The following is a 13,886-nucleotide window of genomic DNA, read 5'->3' as shown; positions in this document are numbered from 1 at the left end:
CACAGCCCAGATCCACACTTTGGCTCCACTATGCCCTGGCTGTATACTCAGGCGGCTTACTGGTCACCACTCTACTCTGCACCTCAGTTTTCTTTTCTTTTCTTTCTTTTTCGGTTTTTCTTTTTTAGAGATGAAGTCTCATTCCGTCACCTAGGCTGGAGTGCAGTGGCACGATCATAGCTCACTGTGGCCTCCACCTTGGCTCAAGTGATCCTCCTGCCTCCGCCTCCTGAGTAGCTAGGACCACAGGTACACACTACCATGCCCAGCTAATTTTTTAAATTAATTTATTTTTTTGGAGAGACAGGGTCTTGCTATGTCACCCAGGCTGGTCTTGAACTCCTGGGCTCAAGCGATCCTACCCCTTCAGCCTCCCAAAGTGCTGGGATTACAGGTGTGCACCACCGCACCTGGCCCACTTCAGTTTCTCATCTACAAAATGAGGATCAAAACAGCACCCACTTAGGGAACTATTAATAGGATCAGATGAGTTAAGAGGTACAGCACTCAGCCCAGTGTCTGGCACACGTTAGGTGCTCAGTGAGCACAAGCATGGTTATTGCTGTGTATGGACAGGGAAAGGTCTCAAAAATCTGTTGTGAAGTGAGGAATGCGGGTGCACACAAGTATAGGGGCTGTGATCCCTGGTATATACCCCCATGTCTGTGTACACCTCTCTGCACACGTGTGCAAGTGCACAGTTAAAGTTTCAGGCCAAAGGGATGGCATTCAGTACCTCTGGAGAGGTGACTGGGAATGAGAGTGTTTACTGTACAGACTACTGTATTTGAACATCTTAAAAAGAGAATGCTTTCATGTGTTATTTGCATATTAAGACTATAATATGTGAAGGTAGTCATTTAGGTCTTCACCTCTTTTGGGAAGCCTTCCGTGACTGCACCAGCCCACCGTCTGCCCCTGTCAGATCTCCTTAGTGTTCAGAAGCCACATTTCCACCGTGGCCGCTGGGAGTAAGATATGTGTGCACACGTGCATGTGTGTGTATGAGTGGTCTCCCATGTAGCCTGGGAACTCCTTGAGGGTATGGGCTTTGTACTTTCCAGGCTGGACACATCTTCAAGGCCAGCAGTTCTGAAAGTGTGATCCCCAACCAGCAGCATCAGCATTACCTGGGAGCTTGTTGGAAATGTAGATCCTCAGGCCCCCCCGCCCCCAGGACCTACTGGTCAGAAAGTCTTGGGGTGGAGCCCAGAAAGCTGTGTTTGCACAAGTCCCAGCAACTCTGCTGCACCTGCTTGTACTGATGGGAGGCACAGTGAGGGTCACAGGGTGAGCCAGTGACAAAGCTGAGACTGGGCCCAGGTAAAGGCCTCAGGCAGACGTGCGAAGGCAGCCGTGGATACTCCCTTCCCACCAGCTCCTCTGTGCTCCTAGGGACCATGAACCACATGTGGCCTCAGGAGGGAGGATTTGAGGTTCAGCCCTGTGTGTCTAGGGGCCGGAGAACTGTGACTTCCACTGCAGACAGGCTTGGATAGTTGGGGGCTGTGCTGCAAGTCCAGTTTGTGTGTCCTCTAGGGCCGTGCGGGTGCCTGCATCCCAGCCTGCTGTAGCCCAGGCCCTTTCTTTACTGAAAGTGCAATCTTGACTCTGGAATGAATGTGGCATCTTTAGGCTGCCCACAAGCTTCCAGAGGGCAGGGTCCAGGTCTCCTCCTGCTCTATCTGGCCCAGTGCATGGGGAAGCCCAGGCTGGGCAGAGACTTGGGTGGGATTGGACTGCAGGATGGGTCTGCAGGCCCCAATCTGACTGTCCTCTCACCTCTTCCCTGCTGTCTCTTTGCAGGTGTCCCACTGAGGAGGCCCTGATCTTGAGCTCGGAGCCCTGAGACCTGAGCCAATGCTTGAGTGAGTTGAGCAGCTGCTGTCTGTGTTGGTGGATGCAGTGGGGCCAAGGGGTGTGTGCAGAGCAGCCGCCCTCTCTCTGCCACCCCTTTCTCCTCTACCATCTCCTGGACCCCCCTTTCCTGTCCCCAGCCATGTTCCTGGGGAGGGGCACTTTTGAGTCACTGGGCGAGGTGGAGGCGGGAAGGTTTGGGGATCAGCTGTTAGGAGAAAGGAGGAAGGCAGCTCCATGATCTGATGGGTCAGGCTTGTGGGTACTGGGGGCCCTTGGAGGGCAACCGCTCGGGCCCTGGGGAGCGTGGGTGCCTGGTCCAGGCGCCAGCCAGCCTTGAACTTGGGGATCCTGGAGGCTCCTCCTGGAGGATGGGTGGAGCTGTGGGCCACTCAGGTGAGGTGGGCAGGCCAGGGAATCTTTTGGGTCTGGGAGTGCTCTGGGTGGTCAGACTCTGACCTTAGGGCCTGGTTGTGCTCTGTGATAAGCATTTTTCAGACACTATTCCTGTGTCTGGGGATCACTGTTAGATAAGGGGTGGCAAGGCTGTCCCCAGTAGCCCCTAACCTCGACTTCAGTTCCAAGGACACTCTGTCCTGGGGATGATTACAGGGAGGGCTTCTGGTTTGGTTTTTTTTTTTTTTTTTTTTTTTTTTAATTAAAAAAAAAAAAAAAATCCACGCTCTCCCTCTCTCTGGGATTCTGGTTTTAATTTGGTGTCAAGGGCCTAGGCGTCTCTTCCGAGTCAGCCTTACCTACGTGCTCAGGAGGGAGCAGAAGGAGTGTGAAGTTGGGGAGATGGCACCCCCTATTCACAAGCCTGAAGCAGCAGCAGCAGCAGCTCTATCGGATTTGAAGTAGTGGGAGCTGGAGGGGTGTGGCTGTCCATCTTCCACCCTTCCCTGGCCTAACTGGCCCCACGGCCCAGGGCAGGGGTTAACTTACATAAGGAGTTAGGGCTCTGTCTTCAAATTTCCGTATCTGTAAAAGGGAGCTCCTCATAGCGCATCCTCCTGAGCACTGTGTTGTGTGTAGAAGGCCAAGTACCAAGAGCTTGGCACACAGTTGGTGCTCAATAGATGTGAAAACACACAGTCATTTTGCAGCAGAGTCTTGGAAAGAGTTTGAAGGATCTGGGGATTGGAGAAGTGCAGCCCTCGGCAGCTCAGATGCCCCTGCAAGGGCGCGTGCAGCCTCCTGTCATTTGGGAGAGGAGAAACTACGCTCAGTGGACCTAATCCAGGCAGACTGCCTGGAGGAGGGGTGCTAATTGTGATTAATTTATGATGGTTGATCACCTCTTTTTAAGTGTACAAGAACTGTCTTCATACTTTAGTTAGCTCATTAATCTTAGCAACAGCAACCCATGAGAGGGAGCAGTTTGTTCCCTTGCCGCGGCCTTGGTGGCAAGGTAGGATTTGGTCTTGGTCTCCACTCCAGGTCCCATGGGTCTATCCATCTCTCTCCCTACACTTTGTCTCCCAGTGGTGGGTCACCTGAGAGGAGGGCTATGGTTGGAGGCCACGCCCTTGGCCACTATGTCCTCTGGTCAGGCCTTCAGGGGTCATGGCTTGGGGGTGGGAGCTGGAGGCTGCATCCATGAAGATGTGTGTGTGGACCAGGCAGCCACAGCCAGCAAGATTGTGAGAGGGAGCCTCTGGGCTAGTCTCTCGGGTTCTGGGTCTGGGGCACATCCGTCCTTCCTGGACATGCCCTCTTCCCTCTCCTCCGCACTTGGACACTAACAGTCCCCTCTGCTCAGAGTGTGCCTCCTCTGAGAAGATACCCCACAGCAACTGCCCTCAGCTGTCATCGTGTGGGTGGCTGAGTGGGCCCCAGCCCTACTCGGTTCAGTGAGAATGAGTTCCAGGCACTTGTCCCGACTTGGATGGGGGAGCTGTGGGGGTGGCTGGGGCTGAGAGGGCCTGGAAACAGGAAGGAGGGTGGGCAGGCAATTTAGGGATCTACAGACACAGGATTCAGTAGAAGGGATGCCATTCAGGGGAGATCTGAGAAGGGGCAGGCTCCAATCTGGGAGGCCGGCCGTGGCCGGCAGGGAGGGCTGTCAGTCAACACACCTGGACGCAGCATCTGAGCACCCTCGATTATTTATGACTCGTGGGATGGCCTCATGAAATCTTTGGAATAAAAGCACCCTGTGCTGGATCAGAGCCTGAGCGTGCGTGCTGGGGGGCATGGGAGCCAGGAAGGAGGCATTATGCAAACCCAGGAGCCATAGTTACAACAACGGCATCTGTCCAAGTGCAGAGCAGGGAGCCATCATGGGCTCTGTGTGCAGGCAGGGCTGGCATGGGGTGTGGCCAGCGTTGGCCGGAAGCTCTGCCTCAGGGGAAGCCACTGAGGCACTAAGGGGTGGATGCCCATCTGAGGGGCCTGCACATGTGAAGTCCACTCCAGAAGGGACCTCAGTCCACCTAGCACAACCCAGCAGGCCTGGGGAAAGGGTCTTGCTTGGATGGGTGCATTTGCTGGGCACCTCCCCCCACCCCATCATCACCACCAGAGTTTACCGGCCTGAAGTTTTGTGTGGGCCTGAGATGCGGATGCAAGCTAGCACTACCTTCATTTCTAAAATAGGGGAGCAGAACCATGGGGGTGGATGTTAGGCCAGTTCCCTAAACAACATCCTATACTTGGGGACTCAATTTTTAACTTTAAAGTCAGAATGTGTCTGCTGCAAACAATGCTGTTGGTTTTCACCTCAGTTCAGCGCAGAAGGGAGGCCCCGTTGCTCTTTCTGCCAGCCCCCTGGTCCTGGGCATTTCTGAGGAGCTGTGGGTGGACCTAGCGGTAAAGTGTAGAGTGCAGACCTCAAGTCCTGAGCTAGACTTGGGTTCATGGTTTCTCTGTGCATCAGTCTCCTCATTTGTAAAATGGGCACAGCAGTTGTTTTCTCATAGGTGTATTGGGAAGATGAGATGAGATGATGCATGAGAAGTCTTTACATATGACCTGGCACATGGTGAGGGCCTGTCAGTGGAGTTGTTGTGCTTGTCATTGCCATGGTTGGTGGCTGATCGGGTGGGCAGCAGAGCCAGTTCAGTCTGAACTGAGTGACATTCAGGTTCCTGTATCCAGGCTGCTGTGGTTGTGGTGGGGGAGGCGGCTCCAGTTTCTTCCGCTGTCTCCCTCTGGGTGTCAGTTACTGAGGGCTGCCAGGGGTAGTGCTGGACAGGGGGAGCTGGGTGTGCAGTTGGCGAGAGCTTGTCCCTGCTTCAGTGACAGGAGCTCTCAGTCACCTGGGTAGAGGAGGCACAGAGGGATGAAATCTCTGAGCCTCAAGGAAATAAGGAGGCTGCTTTAATGGGGCACAGAGAAGCAGCAGTGGCAATGCTGGGGTTGAGCGGAGAGGCCTGACACATTGTGGTGGTGGCAGGGAGGAGCGTGAGGAGAAGGAACTGGCGCAGGCTCTTCACACATGGAACATCATTGGTTCTCACGCAGGAGAGGGATGCCATTATCCCTGTTTCCCTATGAAAAATGGAGGCCCACATAGGGAAGCTAGTTGACCCAAGTCGCAGAAAAGGCAGAGCTGGGATTGAATCCCCTTTCCCATGTCCTGTGCCCTGGAGGGGTTGAGGGTACCAGGAGTGGGGCTGGCTTTAGTGCCAGGCTCTGGCTGTCCCGAGCGGGGGACACACATGGACCTGGATGTGCACGCGTGTGCATGTGCATTTGTGTGCCGAGTCTCTCCCCACTTCAGCAAGGAAGCTCTCTGGGAAACTAGGGCAGTGGGGCGGCTCTCTGCCACCTCCTACAGTATTGGCACCTGGGGGCGGCTTCTACATTGGAGCCTGGTGTCTGGGCCCAGCCTGTTCTCCCCGCACATGTGCCTCCCATGACTCTGCCCCCACCCCAGCCTGCCTGCCAGGTTGGAGGGGTGTCCGGGGGACTGGAAGGTACCCTGGGATAATAAAGATAATTCTCAGCTAAGACATTGTACGCCAAGCATGAGTAAACATTATTCTCCCGTTATCCAAGGCCAAAGGGGCAGAGTGCCTTGCCCATGGCCACACAGCTAGGCAGTTGTGAGGCAGGATTCTGACCCTAATGGTGGCCGGAGATCCTGGGGGACCCAGCTCTGGTTTTTCTCAGTGGGCAGTCCCAGGACAGCCCCTCAAGGTCCTGAGGAGCCAGGACCCTGCCCCAGCTATCATTTACCAACCTTTCTGTGGCCAGGCCTGAGGGAGGCATGGGCCACACCTCCCCTCAGCCTAACCTGCCTGCAGGTCCTTCCTGTTCCCATGTTACAGATGTGGAGACTGAGGCTCAAGAGGGCCCCAGTGCCATTCTGATGCTGAAGTCTGGCTTTTTCCCCCCTGCCTTGCTGCTCTAGATTGTCTACTGATGCCCTCTGCCTGTGTCTCCCCATGTTGGTGCTGTGGCCCAGGCCTGATGCCTGCCTGTGCAGCTAGAGGGAAAGAGAGATCCTGGACCAGTCTGGATATAGAGGGACAGAGAGGCAGGGGCAGCCCTGACACAGATGGGTAGGGGGCAGGTGCTGGACCATCTCAGTCTCAGAAAGTCATGTGCACTACCCGAGCCCCTGAGGCAAGATGGGTAGCTACTGATAACCTGGTTTGTGGCATCAGACAGCATGGCATGAGTCCCAGCTCCAGTACTTACCAGATGTGTGGCCTTAGACATGTTACTTTAGCTCTCTGGGCCTCAGTTTTCCCATTGGGTAAGGGGAAAATGATAGTAGAAGCCACCTCACGGGCTGTTAGGGGATAAATGGCATATTCAGGTACTGCACTAGGAATGACACTTAGCATGTAGTAGGCACTCAGTAAATTCTAGCCAAAGTTGTCATTGTTATTAGCAGGGCTATAGAACATTCTAGGGTGAGAGCAGAGCCTTCCTAGCTCCTATGCGCAACTAGATGCCAGAGCCAAGAGGGACAGGACTGGGGCCTGCTTCAGCCTCCCCCTTACTCCCCCGACAACGCTGCCAATCCTGGCCCTCCGGTCCTGAGTTTTTCATTCCCTGGGGAGCAGGTAAATGTGGGGTGGGATGGAGTGGATTTGCCATTTTGCACATTAACTATTTTTATATTTATACCTACCTTATTCCAATAAGTATGAGAGCTAAGCATAATCGTGATACCAAGGTAGACAATCCAAGGCAGGGGAAAAAGGATGTAATAGCAAGGAAAGGCTTGGGGAGCATTACAACATGGACACAGAGGGTCCGATCTTGGGCTGAATAGTTGGTTCTGTGATTCCTCATAGTCAGAATGAAAAGGGAACTATCATTTATGAGAACTGTGCTGTCCACAGGAGCAAAACAGCATATAGTCCTTGAGAAGGAGTAGGTTTCCTGGAGGCGCGGGAGCCATATCTATTCAGACATCTCTGCAGCCCACAGCAGCTCAGAGTGTAGAGAGTGGAGGTCAGATGTCTGACCTGGGTTAGAGGGCTGGCCAACTCCGGGCAGGGAGATCCTCTTCCTGCACAGAGTGATCTGGGGCCCAGGACAAGGACCATTGGGCCGGGAGGGTCGGGTAGACACTGGGTCACAACCCCTGATGCTTGCCCTGCTCTCCCTCCACAAGCTCCGAGCCCTCCCAGCTCTGGATTCTCCTGTCTAGCTGGGTCTGCACAGGAAGGAGCAAGGGTTAAGCTGGGTCTGCACATCTGCAGGCCTGGGCCTGAGACCAGCTCTGCCTACTCCACCCTCCTCCTCAAGAACCCTCAGTGTCTCCTCATTGGCTGAGCATCGACTGCGCCTCCCTGCACCTGGCGTCTGATCTCTAATCCTGAGCCTAGCTCAGCCCTTGGGACTCCTTTGCACCCGCTTCCTTAGCCCAACTCTGCAAGTGCTCTCCGACCTGGATGTGCCTCCATCATCTCCCCACTGGCACAGAGCTGCCCAAAGGCAGAGTGGAGTCTTCCCAGCTTCCCTCCCAGTGCCGGCTGGACCCTCCTAGTGCCAGCTGGGCTCTTGGGTGGGTGTGGGTGCCATAAGCCTTGCAGGGAAGGAGGGTTAAAGAGAATGGACATTCAGCCATCACAGAGGGTGGGTTTTCCACTTTGCAGAATACCTTGCATATACTTGGCCAAGTCCAGACCTCAAAACAGCTCTGTGAAATGGGACAGCAACAGCAGACCCAGAGTAATAACAGCTCCTGTTTCCTCAGTGCCTGCTATGTGCCAGGCGCTGTGGTAAGCATTTCACAAATAGTTATTTATTTAATCCTCACTACAGCCCATGAACTGTTTCTGCAGAGACCTGAAGTGCAGGCAGAGGATGAGAAACTTGCCCAAAATTATACAGTCCTTAAGTAGCAGAGTGGGGATCTGAACCCAGGCAGTCTGGACTACATTCCAAGCATTTGTCTTCATGGCTCCTCCCAAGGGCTGGTGAGGGAGAAGTGTGATGCCCACATTGCAGACGTGGAAACAGGCCCGGAGACAAGGAAGCTTGCCTGAGGTCACACAGCTGGGAGGGAGTGGATGAGGTGGGGTTCCCATTAGCTCCATCCCGTCCCCAAGCTGGAGCTGGAGCTGCCCTCAGACCCCTCCCTGGAGGCTGGGAGGAGAATGTAGGAGTGAGGCTGTGAGGGCCACAGAAAACGCCCTTCTAGGTGTGGCCCCTGTGTGTGGCACCCACTCCCAGCCCCCAGCCCTCAGCAGCCGAGACGAGCAAAGCTTTGGTCTCTGGCCTGGCAGGGAACAGGGTGAGCTCTGGGGGCTGGGACTCAGCAGACACTGGTGCAGCCCACCTGCCTCGAACTGGTGGGCATGTGGCATGTCCGTGATGAGTGAGCTCTTCGCAGAGTGAGCATTAATCACACTGCCAGGCAGTGGGAGAGGCAGCTGCCTGAAATGCCTGCACCTGGGCAGGATTGATCACCGCCAGACCTGGCCAGGCCAGGAGGCTGAGGGCAGCCAGGGGCCATCTCTGCCAGGCAGGCAGTCAGGGAAGAGCCCTGGACTGGGGGAGGAGACACAACACTGACCTGGGGCTCTCAGAAGAGGCCTGGTAAGAGAGGACTCTTCCTCTTCTCCCAGGGACGGCCCTTTAGTGTGCTGCAAAGCCATTTGTCATGTTTTAAGATGCATGGTTAAGACTTGCCTCCTCCAGAAGCCATTGTAGAGTGCCCATGTGTCAGCCCTGGACATTTTCTCAAAGGAATGTGCAGCATCCCCGGGAGCCAGGCAAAAGGGCTTTGAATCCCCGTTGCCACCTGCCAGCTGTGTGACCTTGGGGAAATTACTTCACCTCTCTGAGTGCTGGTTTCCTCATCTATAGGATAGCTCATTTTTTCTTTTTCTTTCTTTTTTTAAATTATGGTAAAAAAAAAACATATAAAATGTATCATCTTAGCCGTGTATAAGTGCACAGTAAGGTAGTGTGAACTCTATGCCCCTTATCGTACACCATATTCTTTCCATCTTGCATGACCAAAATTCTGTACCCATTGGACAGCAATTTGGCTGTCCCCACAGCCCCTGGCAACCTTCCTGCTACTTTCTAAGAGTTTGACCACCTTAGATACCTCATACCAGGAAACCATACATATGTGTCTTTTTGTGAGTAGCTTACTTCATATAGCATAATGTCCTCCATGTTCATCCATACTGTGGCATGTGACAGCGTTTCCTTCCTTTTTTAAGGCTGAAAAATAGTCCATCATCTGTATACACCACATTTTGTTTGTCTGTTCATCTGTTGATAGACAGTTGGGGTTCTTTCCATCTCTTGGCTATTGTGAATAATGCTGTGATGAACTTGAGCATGCACATACCTCTTTGAGATCCTGTTTTTAATTATGATATGTATATGTACGCACATACACATACACACACCCAAAAGTGGGACTGTTAGATCGAATGGTAATTCTATTTTTAATTTTTACAATTAATTTAGTGGCTGCCCCACTTTACATTTGTACTAGCGATACACAAAGGTTCCGATTTCTCCACGTCCTTGACAATACTTATTTTTCTTTCAGTAGTGACCATCCCTATCTGAGGTGAGGTGAGACCTCATTGTGGTTTTGCTTTGCATTTCCCTGGTGATTAGTGATGCTGAGCATCTTTCCATCTGCTTGTCGGCCATTTGTATATTTTCTTTTAAGAAATGTCTATTCAAGTCCTTTGCCAATTTTTGATGGGATTATTTTTGTTGTTGAGTTGTAGAAGTTCTTTATGTATTCTAGATATTAACCCCTTTCAGATACGTGGGTTGCTAACATTTCCTCCCATTCCGTAGGTTGCTTTTTCACTCTGTTGATTGCTTCCTTTGTTAAGCAGAAGGTTTTAAGTTTGATGGAGTCCCATTTGTCTATTTTTGCTTTTGTTGCCTGTGTTTTCAGTGTCATGTCCAAGAAATTATTGCCAAATCCAATGTCATGAAGCTTCTCCCCTATGTTTTATTTTAGGAGTGGTATAGTTTCAGGTTTTGTGTTTAGCTCTTTCACCTATTTGGAGTTAATTTTTGTATATGGTGTAAGGTAAGAGTCCAACTTCATTTGTTTTGCATGTGGAAATCCAGAAACTGAACAGAGGCCATAGCAACGGCAGGCTCATTCTTGTGCAAGGTCTGGATATCTGGGTGCCCTAATGAGGACAGGACCTGTGCTCCTTCCTCCTGATGATGGCTGTTGCTCTGACCCTGAGTCTTTCCTCCTCTGGGTCTTTGGGTCTTGCTGTACCCAGGCCAGGTCGGGCAGGATGGGCTGCCTGTGGGGTAGGCAGGGTGGGGTGCCTGCGGGGTAGGCAGGGTGGGGTACCTGCGGGGTAGGCAGCCCACTGCAGGGATGCATGCTTCTTCCTCACCCCTCTCCAGTGCTTTGGGGATCTCTGGGTGGAGTCAGGAACTCCATGAGACACAGGGGGTGGAGACACAGGTGCTCAGCTCACTCAGGAGGACTTGTGTAGAGTCAACAGCCCAAAGGGTCAACACTGGACACTGGTCTGGGGGAGAAAAAGGTCTCAGTGGGGCAGCTTAGGGCTGTGCCCTCCTCCTGCCCTAATCTTCTGGTGACTCAGATGAAGGTGCTGAGTCCCACATTTGCCAGTGAGACGCAGTTCTCACTGTGGGTGCTCAGATGGTGGAAGCTCTGAACTGAAACCTACCAACCAAATGGAACTCTGCAGCCAGGAAAATGAAGTTTGGCACTTGGGCTCAAAAACTCAATGGCCAGGGGATGGATGCAGGAGTAGGGGTGGGGCGGCCGCTCCATGTAGATTCCCTGGGTGTGCTGTGGTGGAGCCGTCTCAAACCAGCTCTCTCTCAACCCCATGGACACATGTTCAGGAATTTTCCAAGCCAGTTGTTCAACACAGGAGTCCACCTTCCAGGCTCACATCCTGGCTTTCCCAGGTCCGGCAGATACAGGCTCTACCTCTCACAAGAGCTGCCTGTCGCTTTCTGTATGACCCAGGCAGGCCTTTTCCCCACCCTGGGCCTCTGTTTCTCCATCTGCAGAATAACCATTGTACCTTCCTCGGGGAAGTTGTGAAGGTTAAACAAGATAATTGATTATTTGTTTATTTATTTAGAGACAGGGTCTTGCTCTGTTGCCCAGGCTAGAGTGCAGTGGTGTAATCATAGCTCACTGCAGCCTCGACCTCCTGGGTTCAAGTGATCCTCCTACCTCAGCCTCCCCAGTAGTTGCTAGAGTAGTTGGGTGCAACGCCACCATGCCTGGATAATTTTATTTTCTTTTTGGTAGAGACAGGGTCTCGATATGTTTCCCAGGCTCTTCTCAAACTCCTGGGCTCGAGTGATCCTCTTGCCTTGGCCTCCCAAAGTGTTGGGATTACAGGCATGAGCCGCCTCGCCCAGCCAAGATGATGGATTTAAATTCCTCTGTGGAGAATAAGTACTGATGGGGAAACTGAAACCCCCAACCCCCATGGCTGAATTCCCCATTCAGGGCTTTCTGTCCTTCTCAGGTCCTGGGGCAGAAAGTCGGCAGAGCCTGTGTAGACCTGCCCCTGGACTGGGCACACCAAACCAGCCTGGACACCCATTTGGAGTATCCCAGAAGGGAGCCCCACCATCAGGAAAGGGTGGGTATGGGGGTTAGGTCCTTCTGCTCTGATACTTCAGCATGGCTAGTGTGACCAGCACTGGGAGGCCTGGGAGGAGGCCAGGCCTTCATCTCAGGCTCTCCTGGGGTGGGGCAGTGGCAGGGTCCACCCACCACCTGGGAAGCAGTTGCTGATACCTGCCCTGGGCTGGGTGTGGGTGATTTGGCTGTGGGCTTTTTCTTGAAGGCCTGCCAAGGTAGACTGTGGGGGAGGGCATGGTTCAGCCCCTGAACATGAGGCTGGAGCCTGACCCAGTGGTGGGCTGTGGCCAAGGGAGGTCGTAGGGAGACTCGGGAGTGCTTACTGCCCCTGGGTGCTCATGGCCCTCTCCCTAGTTATGGAAGCCCACATTAGGCACTTTATGTGCCTCCTCCTCATCCAGTCCTCACCATAGCCCATGAAGTGGGTGCTGACTTTATCTCCACTTCGCAGATGAGGAAACTGAGCCCGGAGAGGCGAGGTTGAAACTATAAAGTGTCTCTGCCACTGCAGGTTTGCTGTTGACCATGGCCAGTGCCCGCACAGTTTCCTCATCTCAACAATGGGGACTCAGATGGGCGCAGCTGGGGGAATGTGTTCGACATTAGTTGCATCTTCTGAAGTGGTAAAGGGCCCACAGACCTGATATGTCCCCATGTTTACAGACCAGCAAACCGAGGCTGAGAGAGTCACAGCCATTGGGTCCTGCAAAATCATCTCTCTCCTGGCCTGGCTCACACCACCCTCCCTGCCCAATTCAGGCCCCTTAGGTCGCTCTGGACCCCTCGAAAAGCCCTGATGCTGAGTCGGTGCAGACAGGCTTCAATCACGTGTGTGTCTGTATGTGTGCATGTGTGTGTACAGGTGTGTGCTGGGATGGGGGTGCCTGGAGGAAGCGGGCAGAGCTGAGCAGACCCTGGGGCCACTGGGTAAGAGGAAGGGGCCCCCTCCCCACTCCCCGCTCCTGCTCCGGGTGCAGGGAGTGGGAGAAGCCCCGGGTGACAGGGTTTGTGCCCACTATATATAGCCCGGCTCAGACACGCACGCCCGGCTATTTCTGTGTTCCTCCTCCTACTGAGGCAGGGGGAGGGGAGAGAAAGTAGTCCATCTAAAAATATAACCTGGGGAAAAATATCACAACGCCTGAGCTGAGCCTGAGAGATCTGTCTCTTTCTCTCGCCTCCCGCCCCCGCGCCCCGACTTACCTCACAGCCGCCTCGGCTCCATTTGGAACTGTGGCCCCCTCCCCCACCTGTGCCACTTTCTCCTGATGCCCCCCAGCTGGGGCTGGGTTGTTCCGCCCCCATGTCACAGGTGAAGAAACTGAGGCCTGCGGAGGGCTTGCTTGGGTGTGGCACTTTGTGCTGCTCATCCCTCTGGGATGCCCAGGCCTGAGGGGCAGCCCCTCCCTGCCCTGCTGAGCCTGGACTAGGGTGGGGGCCTGGGTCCAGGACTTGGCTGTGCACTCACTTGTTTCATCTCTCTGAGCCTCAGTTTCCCCAACTAAAAGGGGACAGTGATACTAGTTGCCTCGTAGGTGGTGCTAAGGGTTGATGGAGAGGTGCAGGTAAAGCCCGGGACACGTGCCAGGAACGTCAGAAGCACGCAGAGACGTCAGTCTCGGTTGTCGTCATTGTTATTATTTTAATTATCCACCACCTTCATCCTGGCCACAGAAATGACTCTTCCCTGAGGAGCTTCTTGAGGGCAGGATGACTTTTAGCAGGTCTGCATCGCGGTGCTCAGCAGGAGGCCCACCTGCCCACAGCAGCGTTCAATAGATGACACGGTTGTATTTAGGTTCGCAGAGGAAGGTAGGGGGTTCTAAGGTTAATGAAACCCCTGCCTCAGGCCACGCTCACTGCTCTTTGGCTGTCTCGGTCCTCACACTTACTCCCTTCAGTGCCTGCCTGGGAGTGGGGGCGGGGTGGGATGGAAGGGGAGGATGGGGTGTTGTTACCATCCCCATTTTAATGACAGACAGGA

At 53.6% G+C, this 13,886-nt stretch overlaps 1 protein-coding gene across 7 annotated transcripts in view; it reads left to right on the top strand.

Moving 5' to 3' along the window:
* LINGO1 (leucine rich repeat and Ig domain containing 1) overlaps positions 1-13,886 on the top strand; it is a 207,255-nt gene that overhangs the window by 83,154 nt on the left and 110,215 nt on the right. For 5 of the 7 annotated variants that reach the window (XM_025390119.1, XM_025390116.1, XM_025390117.1 and 2 more), the window contains one exon: positions 1,807-1,868. The exons of the other annotated variants lie outside the window; for them this stretch is intronic. The gene's annotated coding sequence lies outside the window, so the exon portion shown is untranslated. The remainder of the gene's footprint in view (positions 1-1,806; positions 1,869-13,886) is intronic. 7 annotated transcript variants of the gene reach the window in all.

This window comes from Theropithecus gelada, chromosome 7a (assembly GCF_003255815.1).
Source record: "Theropithecus gelada isolate Dixy chromosome 7a, Tgel_1.0, whole genome shotgun sequence".
NCBI lineage: Eukaryota > Metazoa > Chordata > Mammalia > Primates > Cercopithecidae > Theropithecus > Theropithecus gelada.
This window is presented reverse-complemented; position numbering and strand designations above follow the sequence as displayed.